The sequence below is a fragment of the Hipposideros armiger genome, unplaced genomic scaffold (genome assembly GCF_001890085.2).
Source record: "Hipposideros armiger isolate ML-2016 unplaced genomic scaffold, ASM189008v1 scaffold_33, whole genome shotgun sequence".
Classification (NCBI taxonomy): domain Eukaryota; kingdom Metazoa; phylum Chordata; class Mammalia; order Chiroptera; family Hipposideridae; genus Hipposideros; species Hipposideros armiger.
This window is the reverse complement of record NW_017731383.1, coordinates 523,031-536,631: the sequence shown is the minus strand read 5'-3', so window position 1 is coordinate 536,631 and position 13,601 is coordinate 523,031. Positions and strand designations below refer to the sequence as shown.

At 59.1% G+C, this 13,601-nt stretch overlaps 1 protein-coding gene and 1 long non-coding RNA gene across 6 annotated transcripts in view; both read left to right on the top strand.

The window, feature by feature from the left end:
* CHLSN (cholesin) overlaps nt 1-13,601 on the top strand; it is a 99,441-nt gene that overhangs the window by 80,744 nt on the left and 5,096 nt on the right. The gene's annotated exons all lie outside the window — the stretch shown is intronic.
* On the top strand, nt 7-4,777 carry LOC109380196 (uncharacterized). Its single transcript, XR_002123393.1, has 2 exons — nt 7-1,274; nt 4,037-4,777. It is a non-coding gene; the product is annotated as an uncharacterized LOC109380196 (long non-coding RNA).

The window sequence follows — 13,601 nt, the reverse complement described above, 5'->3', positions numbered from 1 at the left end:
GCCCCCAGACTCGCCTGTGATTATTCTTTCCTTTCCCAGGAGTGCTGTGGTCTGTTTGTGACCAATATTCAGGGCCTTTGTGTAGCCCAAGGCCACCTTAACCTTTGCAGGGCCTACCCCGCACAGGGCACATTAAACATCAGTGTTTTGAAGCAAAAACCCTCACGATTTTTTACCATTTTGCTTGTGAAATTATTTGGCTGTGAGTAACTCGTTGCTTCTCAGTGTGCTTGTGTTTTAAAAATTTCATTGTGTATATTCAGAAATTCTTGCAAAGTGAGAAAAACCTAACCCAGAAATGTTACCAGATGTGATGAAATGAATTTGAAAATCACATTAAACAATTGATGAAGTTGATACAATGATAAACTTTCTGGAAATTTAGTGAAACGTATGTTTTGATTTGCTGTTTCTTTATCTTGGAGCCAATAACATGTTTTGCTTTGATTTTTTTTTTTCCCCCCTGTAGCCTAAACCTTTTGCAGGTCCTGAACAGCCGAAGGGCAACAGGCGACCCCTTCATGGGGTGCAGGTGGAGCGGAAGGGCCTTAGAGGAGGTTTAGTTGTGGTGATTATTTGCTTTGCACCCAAAGAAATGGCCCTTGTTTCTTCTCACAGCCAGGGGCACCGAAGCCACAGGAAGTGTGCAGCCCGGAGACTGCTAGATTGAAATGGGATGAAAACATTTGAAAGTCTTGTGCAGAATTGTCTCTTCTTTGAGGGAAGCAGTGTTGGTCAGGAGCCATAGGAAAGCTCACCTTCTGCACCTGCCCTCACCAAGGTGGGGAGCTAGGCGTCTCTGTGGTTTGGGAATATGGTTTTCAAATGGCGAGGTCAGCACTGCCAAGTTAGTGACTACTCTTAGCTTACTTGTGGAAGTTTTCAGTACGTCTTATGTGTTAAAAGTGATTCCTAGACTTGCTTACAACTCCTGTAGTTAGTATCCCATCAGCTCGGCGTCTGCTGGCCATCAGCCTACCGGAACTGCTTTTCCAGATTAAAACCAAATGCAGCCATGAGTCCTAGCGGGTCACACGTTTCCACAGATGAGATGAAGGCAGATTTGAAGTTGAATAGTTAGGAAGGAGATGGGTGTGGCTGGGACCTGCAGAGCAGAGCAGCCTTCTGGTACCGTGGGAGCCGCCTGTGGGTGAGTCTGGCCTTCCAGGAAGAGGCCGCAACTGACATTCCACGTTAGGCTGTCGACCGTGCAGAATGCGGCGGGGCTGCAGGCCAGCCTGGGCTCACTAATAACGGAAGAAACGGGGAGCACTGTAAGTCATTGGACAGCGTCCATGTTCCCCAAATCAAAGGGGCTCCCACTGGCCCTCATGTAGAGGGGACCCCACCAGGGGCCTGTTTGCTTCCCCAAGATGTGGGCAAAATCAGCCAAAGACTTCGCTGAGGTTCTGGGGGGCAGTGGGAGCTGGAGGCAGGGGCGATGGTCGGGGAAGACCGACCTTGGAGGCAGGAGTCTCCGCTCGGGTCCCTGTTTCTGCTGAGCGGTTAGCCACCTTCCTTAGGGTGGCAGTGCCCGTGGTCTCTGCCCCTGGGAGGTGTTGCAGTGTCCTCGGGGTGTGTCCTGGGCTGTGGAAGTCCCAAGGAGGCAGCGCTGTGAAGGAGCAGGTTCCTGCCAAAACCCCAAAGGAAAGCCGCTCTTGCACAGCCCACCCCCACCCCAGCGAGAAGAAACGCTGGCCCCTTGGCTCTTGGGGAACAGAATCCCTGGAAATGGGGCCTCTTCCCGGGCTCAGGAGGCGCGAGGCCCTCCTGTCCGCCTCCTTCTTCGAGGACTTGGAGCTGTTCCTGATGAAATGCGCTGTATTTTCCCTGCCCACCCCCCACTGTGTTCCGTGACCTCCTCTAAGACCTCAGCGGCCTGAGGAACGCTCTCAGCCTGCAGACACACAGGTCACGCCTCAGCCACCGGGGTCCGTGGGTCATTCCTTTACTCCCCCACAAAGCCCTGACCCACAGCCTCCACTGCCCAGGTCACCCTTCTCCTGCAGGCTCAGGTAGAGCCTCAGTCACAGCTCAGCTCCTGTGTTGCCCCTCTGTCCCCACCTGGAGCTTCTTGAGAATGGTTGCTCTTCACGTGTGTCCCAGGGACCAGGCACGCTTTGCCTTGGACCACTGTCTGGGCAGTGCTCTGGCCGAGGAGCCGCTGGGACCAACTGGATTCTACCTTGGACCGAAACTGTTTTGGGGCCCTCTGCCCTGTAGCGACACTGACTCGTCTGTCCTTCTTGGGTAGGGCCCACCCTGGGCACCTGCTGGGGGGGACAGCGTGTTGGAACTCCTACCAGCAGAGAAGGGGCTGGCTGCTGACTAGTTCCCTCTGGCTTACAAGGTGAGGGGAGGAAATGTAGGTGGTGTTTTTGTTGACGCCGGCCCTTTGGCAGGTCCCCGTGGGCACACACCTGTGCTCCTTCCCTGGGGGGCCACCTTTCCCCAGCGACCTCTGAGGACAGCCCCTGGGGTCCTCTCCCTGTCCACCCCCAAAGCCCCAGCCTGCCTTTGCTGCCTCGTCCTGTCCATCTGTCTGCCTCCACTGGAGAGTGAGCCCCAAGGACAGCTGGACGCGCTGTGACAGGACAGATAGAAAGCTGTGAAATGGTAAAATGTGCACTAAAAATAGCAACGTGTAGTGTCGTAGGGCTTTCTGTTTCCAGAAACCCAGTCTGATCTTTGTGAAGTGTCCCTGTCCCTGCCATCACACTGTCTGCTCCTACCCAGGGCATCCCTGTGACTGGAGGCTCCGCCGTGCAGGCCAGGGGCAGCTGAACCCCTCGTGCAGAGCCCCCTCTTGTGGCACAGCACAGAGCCCCTCCTGTCCCTCACCCTTGCCTTGCAGGCATGGGGGCGGGAGGGGCCGAGGGCGGCCCAGTCTGCAGAGAGCTGCCCTTGCTGGCTCGGACCACGCTGTCTCCAGGGAAGTGTGAAGGTGGTCACACACAGCCCCAGGAGAGCTGTAGGGTCCTGATGTGCTCCCTGGGCGGGTGCCCTGGGACGGGACAGCCTTGGTACCCAGAGCTACATCACGCCTTCTGGCTTTCCCAGTGCATACTGGCATTTAACTTATTTTAACCCTTGGGTTAAACGACAAGAATAAAGTTAAGCCTTCCAGTGTTCCTTCTGAAGTTCAGCTCCAGCTGCCGAAGGGCTCCTGTGAGGCCCGGGGTTTCAGTTGGTGGGGTGTTCCAGGCACTTGCACACATCCTGCTGAGCACAGCTGTGCTGTGATGCCCTGGGTGTGGCCTTTGTCCTGAAGCAGATCTGATAAGGGCCAGTGTCCCCACCCTCGCAGGAGCTGAGACTCAGTCAGGCTTTTGGTTCCAAATTCCCTCTCTGAGAGGCAGGGCCCATTGTCAGCCAAGGCCAAGGTCGGTGTGGAAGACCCTCCCAGGGCACTGACCTGTCCTGCGAGTGCCATCATCCCCGCCCGACTTCCACTTGTGCTGTGACCATGGACAAGACCTCAGCCCTCGTCTCTAAACCGAGGAGGTCAGCTCTGTGAGATTCTGGAGCCTGACCCTTTTGACAAGTGTGCCTGTGTGTGCTTCCGGGAAGAGGGCCCCACAGTTTTCATCATCCTCTCCTAGGCCCAGTGGAATGAGACAAGACAGGTGGATTTGGGTGGGAGAAACGGGGTGGGGAAGGGAGTCCCAGTGGGGAGAGCCTGGCCTTTCCAGGGCATCATGTGTGGTGTTAGAGCTCAGGGCTTGGGGGGCCAGGCTCTGGTGGGCTTCTGTTGTTAACCCTGTCTCACAAATTCAGGGAGTTTGAACCTGAATAAGAAAAAATAAGTCTGTTTTCTCCACCTCGAACTGGATTTTAGCTTTTCCTTCCACTGTGAATGTTGGCAGCAGACCACAGTGGCGTCGGCAGGACCAGCGGGAGGCAAGGGTGCTTTTCTCAGGGTGGGAGCCACCACAGGGCTACTGCACTCAGCTCTGCCCAGTTACTGGCTGTCAGGCCCGCCACAGAGGCATTGACGAAACACGGATGATTTTGTTTTCCTGCTGATGTCTTCCAGTTTGTGCCTGTGTGTCCTGTGTCATGCACTTAAGAACCTGAGAAGGGCCCAGAAGCCCCCCGCGTTGCACAGGAGCCCGGGTGGAGGAGCCGAGCTTTGCTTTGCGAGGACGGGCCTCGTGCCCTGACAGCTGCTCCACTCTGGACCGCGGCAGCCGCTCTCCCTGTCCTCCAGGAGCTCACTTACATCGGGCCGTGAGCTCCTCGGGGCCAGAGCCCGTGTCTGCCTCAGTGTCAGCGCCAGCGCCAGCCCAGGACCTCCGGAGGGCGCCGTGCCCGCCACACACAGGGCCCACAGACCAGCTCGTGGTGTTTCCGCAGCAGCTTAATATAGCTCATCAAGGCAGCAGCCTCCTGAATTGTTGATGTGCAAATTTTCTGAAATTGTTTTCACTTTAATCAGGATATTGCAAACAAAGAGGGGGAATGTTGACCATTGTTGATTTGTAGCAGCAGGAAGATAACAGTATCCCATGTTGTTTAGCCAAATGTTTTGCCTGAAGTGAGAGGGCGTTTGGGGAAATTAGTCAGTAAAGGATGTAACGATTTGTACCTGCGTATGTATCTTATATCACTAACTGTAGCAAATCCAAGTGTCACTGTGCACGTCTCACCTTTAAAAAGGCCGCTTGGTCCTGGTTGTGGCTCTGCAGGTTCCCAGCAGAAACTCTGTACAGGGCACGAGGGGTCTGTTGCTGCTCACAGTTGCACATGCGTCATATCATTAAAAAATTGGGAAACACTCCCCCTTTTGTTTTTCATTGTTTTTAAGAAAGGGAAAAATAATTTGCTAATGTGAATTGCCCTTCAGAATTTTAATAACTGGGGCAATAAGTCTGATCGAGGTTTAGTCTTCAAACTGGAACAGAATTTCTGATGGCGCGCAGGTGGGGATGTGGGTGTCCGGCCCCAGGAACCTCTGGGTTCAGGACCGAAGGAAAAGGGCCCCTTGACTGGGGAGGCGCGCATGTCTGGGACCAGCTTGCTTTTACATGCAGGCCTTGCTTCTCTGCTCTATGAGCTCTGGGCTCCCCAGGAGCAGGGTACCCAGACCACAGGGGTCAGCAGACAGCAGCACTCTACCCTGCTGACCAGCAGGTAGGTGCCTGTGGTTAAAGGTCACGCCCCAGGGACCTCTGGGGCAGGGCTCTGTCCAGCCCAGGCCAGTTGCCGTGCCCTTTGAGACTGTCTGCCTCTGTAAACAGCTGAGCTGAGTGGCTGTGCCTCTCCTGCTGCCCCAGCCTCCCCTGGAAGCCGCCTCCCGACCCCCCTGCCCTCCCAGGTAGAGGAGGCGGCTCCTGAGCACCAGTCACTTTCCTCTTACGTATGCAGATGGCAGGCCTCACAGCGCCTACCTGTTTCAGGCTCATACCTCAGTGTCAGTTCTTTTTAATGCACTCTTTTCTAACCCACAGATTCTGTAGGCTTGTTGGCTGATGGGTTTGGCCTGGGTTGCGGAGCTGCTGCCAGCCCCCTCCCATCCAACAGCCATCACCAAGTGACAGGCCCATGATGGCTGGGGACTGGTCAGCAACACCACAGCCCGCTCCCCTGGGCTGTGGCTGAGGGGCCTGACCGCGCAGCTTGCGCCGGCTCCACGCCCAGGTGTCCGTCAGAGCACAGCCCCACCTTCTCAAGGGGAAGGCAGGACCCCAGACTTGCCTGATGCTTAGCTTGCTGTTCCTTAAAAGCGTTTCTGGTGAAGTTTAATTCTGCCGCCGTGATGAAAAGGCTCCTGGGGAATATAATGTTCTGGCATCGTGGGCGAGAGGGAGGCCTGCACCCCGACCCCGAGCCTGCCGTTCCTCCAAGCGCATGCTGTTGTGAATGCGAACTCCGTCCGCCCTGCTCCCCCAGGGCTCTGCCAGCGTCGGGATTGTGCAAATGGCTTGATTTGTTTGAAGAGCTTCTAGCGAGTGCTGACCTCTGCTCTCCCTCCCACAGAGCCCTGGGTCCCCAGCAGAGCAGCGCCCACAGGTGGCAGCCTGCACGCGCTCACCTCTTGCTCCTGGAGGCGGCTGGCAGGCTGCAGGGATGCGCTGGGGTCAGCTCTGGGATCAGGGCGGAGAGGAGCGATTGCCCGGCTGCACGGGTCTCAGGAAATGCCTTCAGGCACCACCGCTGACCACACGGGGGTCCAGCTGAGAGCTCCCAGGCCTGCCCACCCGCCTCCCCTCAGGCCATCAGTGAGACACATCTGGCTGGTCTGGGGCCTCCGGGTGGGGTGGGGCCACAGCTGGAGCAGCTCTCAGCCGCAGCTGGCTAGAGATGGGGTGCGGGCACAGAAGCCCGGGGAGGCGTGTGCACTCGCGTCCTCCTGCTCTGTCCCCACCTGGGCCCCAGGGCGGTTCTTACACAGGCTGCCCTTTGATCTTTGTGGGTCGACACCAGGGTGCAGGACCCCCAGCCCAATGATGACGATGGGGACACAGCCTGCTTCTCTACTGCCTTCTTTTCTCAGTCCTGAAGCAGGAGGATGCCTGGCGGAGGTGGGACGCTGCCCGAGGACGGTGCGCCTGGCCTGGGGTGTGATCCCACAGAGACGGTGACACTCTCCTGGTTGTCCCACCTCCGGAGGTGGGCGGAGCGTTCCACGTGTCCCCTGGGCCCAGGGCCCTATTGATCTCTCCTCAGTGGGAAGAAACCAAGGCTGGGTGGACAGGTCCCGACCACCAGCCACTTCCCTGTACTCCCAAGCCAGTCCTCGCCGGTCCCAGCAGGTGCCCGCCTTCTAAGAATGCCGGAAGGTCAGCCCGTGTGTCCCGGCTGGCTGTGGGGGATTGTCTGGCCCTGCAGGGTGGGCTGGCGGTGTGCCCATCACCTCCGCAGTCCTCGCCTTGCCACCTGTCACCAGGTAGAGGGGTCAGTGTCCATCACAGATCACAGACCCCCCGCTGGAGGCAGTCCTGGAACCACCCCATGTGCTCGGCGCTCTTCCTCTGTGCCGAGGGCCTAGCCTCACATGACGTCACTGAGGACAAGTGGCGCCCAGACGCCAGGCCGCCCTGCCTCCGGCTTCCCCCTTCCCCCGGCTCCCGCCGGTGCCTCTGGCCAAGCTGGGAGCCCCTGGCTGCAGTTGGGCATGTCCTGGAGTTTGAGGGGGCCTAGGTGTTGTGCGGTGCCCACTGGAACCCCGGGCCCACCACCCTGGGCCCTGCCTCGCCTGAGCGTCCCTCTGCTGGGGGAGGGGGGCGGGGGGCACAGACAAGGCAGCCCCCGGCTTCCTGAGGCCCCACCTCAGCTCTGCCAGGCGGTCACCTGCTCTCATACTCGCAGCCTTAGTTCTGTGGTGAACGCTGCTCCGTGCCTGACTTCACCTTACTCCTCCCTGGCATCGGGGGCTGCGCTGTCCCCACAAAACTATTTAAAGATGTAACCCTGTCAGCACCGAGGCACGTTCTCTACTTTGCAGGTAGCAATGTTGGACCCCAGCCGGGCCCCTGTTGAGCCTGGCCCTTCTCCCTCTTACCCTGGAGCCTGGAAGCACACGCGTCCTGAGCACCCTGCCCGTGCTAGCCTGTGGGGTCTAGGTGAGCTGGGACGGGCCCGGGGTCCAGAGTCCTGTGCTGGAGCTGACAGGACAGTCGAGGCTTGTGTGTCTGGGGTGAGGCTGGGGTGACAGTGTTATGCAGCAGGCCACTCACAAGTTGAACTCGAGAGCCACTGGGGCGGAATCTAAGCCCCACCTTCCGAAAGGCCCCGCCCCTTCTCAGTTCTTGCTCCGGCCTCCCTCTGAGAGCTGGTCCTGGAGATGCAGGAACCAAACCCAGCCCCATTGGGGGACACCTCTGCCCTTCAGAACCCTCCTCCAGGAGCACCAGTACACCAACCTCGGGGTGGGATGCCTCCTGAGCTCTGTCTGCTGCTCCCCATCTGTCAAGACCCTGGAATGATTCCTAGGGACCCTCACTTCACGCCTGAGAGGAGGGTGAATGCTGTGGGAGGCACATGTGGGCTGGGTCTTATGCTGGCAGGGGGTGGGGAGCTGGGCCTTACAGGGTGGGCACGCCCGGTGCCACCGGGAATCTGGGGCGACCGCCTGTGCCGGCTCCTCGCCACTGCTGTGGGCCGGACTCTGGGGGTACAGCTGTGGGGACAGCCCAACCTGGCACGTAGCAAGCACTGGAAGTGTTGCCAGTTCGAACTGCGTGCAGACACACCCGTGTCGGAGACTCGGTGAAGGAAAGATGGAGTCTCATCACCAGTTTCCTGGGTTGCGTCCACCGTGGTGGGGTGACACTGGCCTTGGCTCGGCTTCCTGACGTGCATGCCGCCCTCCAAGGCCCAGGCTGCGGGTCCTGGTGGAGTGGGTGCTTAGCTGTGGAGTGAGGTTGTGCACACGTGTGCGTGCATGTGAGTGCGAGTGTTGGGGGTTCCGACTGGAGTGTTGAAGAGTCTGGGCCAGGGGACCTGGTGGCCAGCCCGTGGTTAGGAGTGTGCATCTTTATTTAAGTTAGGGCTAAGTTCTAGGTCTCCTGTCTCCTGCTGGAGTTATTTTTCCTTCATACCACATCTTAGAAAATAAAACGTGCCCAACAAATATAAGGAAGCATCACTCCGGTACGTAGACAGGCGGAGGTAGGAGTCCTCTGAGCACCCCGGATGCTGGGTCCCAGAGCTGCCTCATGTCGGTTGAGCTGTGGGTTTCCACACCCACCTCACTGGGCAAAACGTTGCTCTGGCCTAAGCCCTGGTGTCAACACTGAGTCAAGAAGCCCGTTTTCCAAGTGGGAGATCCCGGAGGCCTCGGTGCTGTGTCCCAGCTCCTCTGCAGCCGGTGGCAGGGCCAGCTCAGCCCAGGTCCTGTGAGAGCGCACACCACGCGCGTCCTTCCAGAAATGCTTCACCAAGTCCCCTGACTTCAACGGACTCCCGCACCAGCCATGCACCGCCAGGGACAGCAGCTCCCTCCTATGTCCTCAGCAGGCAGACAGGGTGTCCAGGGCCAGGCAGGCGGCCTCCCGCCAGCTCTCCATGTAAAAGAGAGCTTTTATCTCCACTCCCGGGCAGCTCTGGGAAAAACAATGGACCCTTTGTTGACATAGAGAGCTGCTGTTGATAGTCTTGGAGCCCAGCTTGGGCCAGAGGCCATGGCTGGATGCCTGGGGCCGGGGTGGCTGTCTTCCCAGTGGCCCAGGGACTGCAGTGCTCAGAGCCTCCCTCCAGCCCTAAGGTGCAGGTCAGTCGGATGTTTCAACCTGGCCGCCCAGCACGCTCTGTAAAACAGCGAGAAGGCACAGGGTGGAGGGTGGTCAGAGCCTGTGTCGGCCTGTCCCCCTGGCGTGCACTGCCTGTGGGTGTGTCAGACCAAGCCAGTGGGTGAGCTGACGTCCCAGCTGAATGAATGTCTCTGATGTCTCTCATCGGGCAGGAAGCCCAAACTGGACAGTGCTGAGCCCCTGGGCCGTGGTGATGTCCTTCCACAGGAGAAGCCAGGGCACTTCTGGGCACCCTACCCAGGCTACACACAGGGCCACCCCCAAAACAAGAGCAGAGGGGGGCCCCTGGTGGGTGGGTGGCCCTCGATCCCACCCAGGCTCTGCCTGAGCAAGCTCTGGCCTCCCACAGGTGATGGGGACCAAGGCCACAGGCCATCCAGAGCACAGACCTGGTGTGGCCGCGCGGTTGTGCACAGCCAGGCGTGCCTCCTTTCCCTGCCCCGCGGCCACGCTGCGCCCTCTGCCCGGTGGTTGCTGGCAGGTGGAGATGCTGACCTGAGCCCACCTGTGTGCCGTGTGTTCCCAAGGGCACACCCTGCCCAAGGAGGAGGAAGGGGCTGTCGGGCTGCCAGTGCAGAGTGAAGCACACACTGGGGTCCCCAGAGGCCCAGAGGAAGAATGTGGGGTGGGGGGGCCCTGCCCTGAGCCTACACTGGCCCTCCCCGCCCTGCGTGCCTGCCTCCTTTCTTAGATGAAGGCTCGCCTCCCAAGAGGACAGTTTATCGCCCAAAACCCCCCAGGGGGTGGGAGCCAGGTGTCCTCATGTCACTCACTGCGACGCTGCCCAGTGTTGCTAGCCTCGCAACATCTGATGGCCCCAAACTCTGGTCCTGGAATCAAGGCTGGGGTTCATCCCAGAGCTGACCATGCCCTAGTGTGACCCTGCTGGCAGTGTCACCGGCTTGCACCCCTGCAGGGACAGCCTCCATGCCTGTGGCGCTGTCCGTTTCTCCCTACAGATCAGCCAGCCTGGGGAGCATCAAAGCCATGTCCCCGCCTGGCATGAGCCCTAGGCTGCTTTAAACAAGGACCCTGACTGACCAGGCTGCTTCTGGGGGTAAAGAGGGTGGGCAGAGCCCCCACAGGCGGTCTCAGGAGCAGGGCTGAAAGCAGCCGGAAGCTGTTGAGTGTGGCTGCCTGAGACTGGATTCCCCAGGAAGCAGTGCGGGAGCCGTGAGACCATGTGCAGGAAATGACCCCAGGAGCAGGAGGGGACGGAAGTGTGAGCCGTCCAGGACGCGCTGTCCTGCTGCTTCATGGCCTGAGCAGGTGTCGGGCGAGCCCTGAGACCTGGCCCTGAGATGAGAAGGTGAAGGAGGCGCCCTGGTGGCCAGCATCACTGTGTCACCGGGACAGCCCTTCCAGGAGTGCCCGCTCTTACCCGCCCCGCAGTCGGCTCTCGCTGAAGGAAAAGCCCGGACAAGTGCAGAGTGAAACGCAGTCCACGGCCAGGCCCAGTAGCTAACGTGAGGCTCAGTTTACAGCAGCGGTTCTCAACCTGTGGGTCGCGACCCTTTCACAGGGGTCGCCTAAGACCATCGGAAAACAAAAAGATACTTACATTACGATTCATAACGGTAGCAAAATTACAGTTATAGAGTAGCAACAAAAATAATTTTATGGTTGGGGGTCACCACAACATGAACTGTATTAAGGGGTCGCGGCATTAGGAAGGTTGAGAACCGCTGCTTTACGGGGTCAAATATTCACCAGAGGGAGAAAATCCCGCTGGGTTTTCTCCCCGTGCTCCGGTTGGCTTGAATTGCAAACTCCGTCTGGTTTCCCTGACGTCACCTTTCTGGGGAATAAGTGGCCGTGGAACCCACTTTCGCCGGTTCCTTTGGTTGGGCTGTGATGGTAGAGTTGTCCTCCTTGGGGTCTGGTCTGTGGGAGAACCCAGGCGTGGTGGTGGGGTCCAGGCCCGGAGAGTGTGTGGGGCCACGCTGGTGCCACAGTGGCCCAAAGGCGCCTGTCCTGGATGTGACCAGTGCCCGGCCGGCCCCTTTAAATCGGCCCGTCAGGTCTTGTGGGCGGTTTTCCTGCTTGGGCTGCGTCAGACTGATGTGGTCTCGTCTCGTGCCTCTCGCCAGAAGTCGCCAGAAGTGTGAAGAAATACTGTTGCATGCAGTTCCATTTTCTCCAACGGGCCCGCTTCTCGACGAGAAGCCTCGCATTCTCTCCCGCCTGCGGGGACATGGGATTCCTTGTTTATTTTCAACACACCTGTTAAATGTGGTCAGTATTTTCATTGTCCTAGAAGCTGGTGAGGATTTAATATTTCAACACATTTCTCACCACATGCGTCTACATTACTGAGGACGTTACATGGAGGCATTCACGTTGAAACAGATGGTGTAGACGAAACTCAAGGTCGCTTGGCTGTAGCCGGCACTGTCCTCAAGGGCAGCTGCAGCCTGTCATCTGGGCACACGTGCTGCCATGCACACTGACTTGTGTGCCTTTGAAGCGGAATCCTAGGGACGTTATGTATAGGAGACTTGCTGAGATTTTGCTTTACCCCACTCAGTTTGAGTCTGGATTTCAACCAACCCAAAATGCGAGGCATGGCTGTGCAACCCAGAGCTATCTGCAAACAGGCTGCAGCCTCCTTTCAAGGGCTTTGTCTGTGTTTGGGGAGGTAGTCGTCTTAAAAGCAACTGACCTGCCCTGCCGCCTGCCCCAGGTCTGCCCTGGAGGGTGGGCCTGTCCTGGAGGAGTCCACGGGGTGGGCCCGGACTAGAGGTGCTCCCACCCTCTGCCCCCCACCCCCCCGCCCCGTTCCACCCAGGCCTGCGCGAGGCTATGCCAAGTTCTAGGCCCTGCTGCCAGCCCTGGACCCAGGCCGTGCTCGCCTCCCTGTGCCCACCTCACAGGCTGTCGCTGGGCGTCCTCAGGGCACAGGGCAGCCTTCTCTCACTCCATGACCAGCCCCTCTGGCCTTAGTGGCAGCAGCCGGCACCCCACAGGGTCACAGGGAGCGGATAGCAGGGTCCAGGCCATGGGTTTGGAGGGTATTGCTGTGCCCTGGTGACAGCTGGAGCCATGGGGTGCTGCAGAGTGGTAGCAGATGCTTTTCACCCCCCACCCCCTGCCCACCCTGCCGGCCCACCTTGGAGATCAGTTGGCAGAGCCCAGGCCCCCACTGCGCAGCCCTGACCTCTCATCAGGGCCTGGGCCCGGGCGGCCGCAGGGAGGGTGGCCTGCCTGCTTTTCTCAGGACCGGCATCTCCGTGGTGCCTGCCCAGCAGGTCGGCTGTGGGCGTGTATGTCACACTCAACGTCACCCTCCTCTGTCCTAGACCTCAGCAAACCCCACTCAAAAAGCAGCTGTGTGGGTTCAGAGCCCCCCGTTTCCCTGCCCTGGGCTCTGGCCTTCCAGGCTCTCCTGGGCCGGCGGGCTGTCCGCACAGCTGGCTGCTGCTCGGGAGCCTGGGGCCAGTGGCCTGTGCACAGTAAGAGTCAGGGCTCCGTGTGTCTCACGTCGAGGCTGGGCAGCCCTGAAGCTGGTAAATTCCAGCTGGTTTTCAGGAAGGAAAGGAGCTGGCAGAGCTGGGGTTTTATTTTGAAAGATTCCAAAAGGAGCGGGTGTTGCGTGGGAACACAAAGGTTGTCAAGGGATTGGCACTTCATGAGGGACCTGCTGGGGCGCGTGGGAGGAGGGGCGTGTGACAGGAGGAGCAGAGGAAGGAGGCCCTGCTTTGCTTGGGGGATCCTGGGGTTGCACAGCGGGGGGCTTTGGGCACTCACCCTTCCTGGAAGCGCTTGGGGCCAGGCCCCTGCAGGCCTGAACCAGAGTAAGCACTGGTGTTCTGAGTCCACGGGAAAGATGAAGTGTGTGGACTCACGCTGCAGCCCCCCCTCCAGTGTGGAGCTTGTTGGTATGTTAGTTGGGGAGGGGGTGTGGGGGGGCTGTACTTTCTTGGCAGAGATGGCTGGGGAAAGGTTTCATCAGGAGGCCACAGTGCGTCCTCCTGCCCAGGGGAGAAGGATGGGCACGTGGGCACCTCCTGCTGTCCTTAGTGCAAGGGCTCAGGAAATCCACGTTGAAGGAAGACCCCCAGCTAGTCTGCTCTCAGCCAGGCCTCCTGCACCCTGCAGGGGGTGGGGAGACAGCCAGGGCTCTGTAAGTGTCAGGAGCTTGGGGGCTTCCCACGTGCTGGGGTGGGATGGAGTTACCAGGAGCGCAGGAGTCTGGGCAGCCCTGCCTCCTTCACCAGCACCCTCACTTGCTGCGAGTGTGCGCATGTGCGTGTGTGTGTGTGTGTGTGTGTGTGTGTGTGTGTGTGTGTGTGGGAAGCCAGCGCAGTGGGAGGGCCCAGGATGCACAGCTGCAGCCTGAAGCAGCAC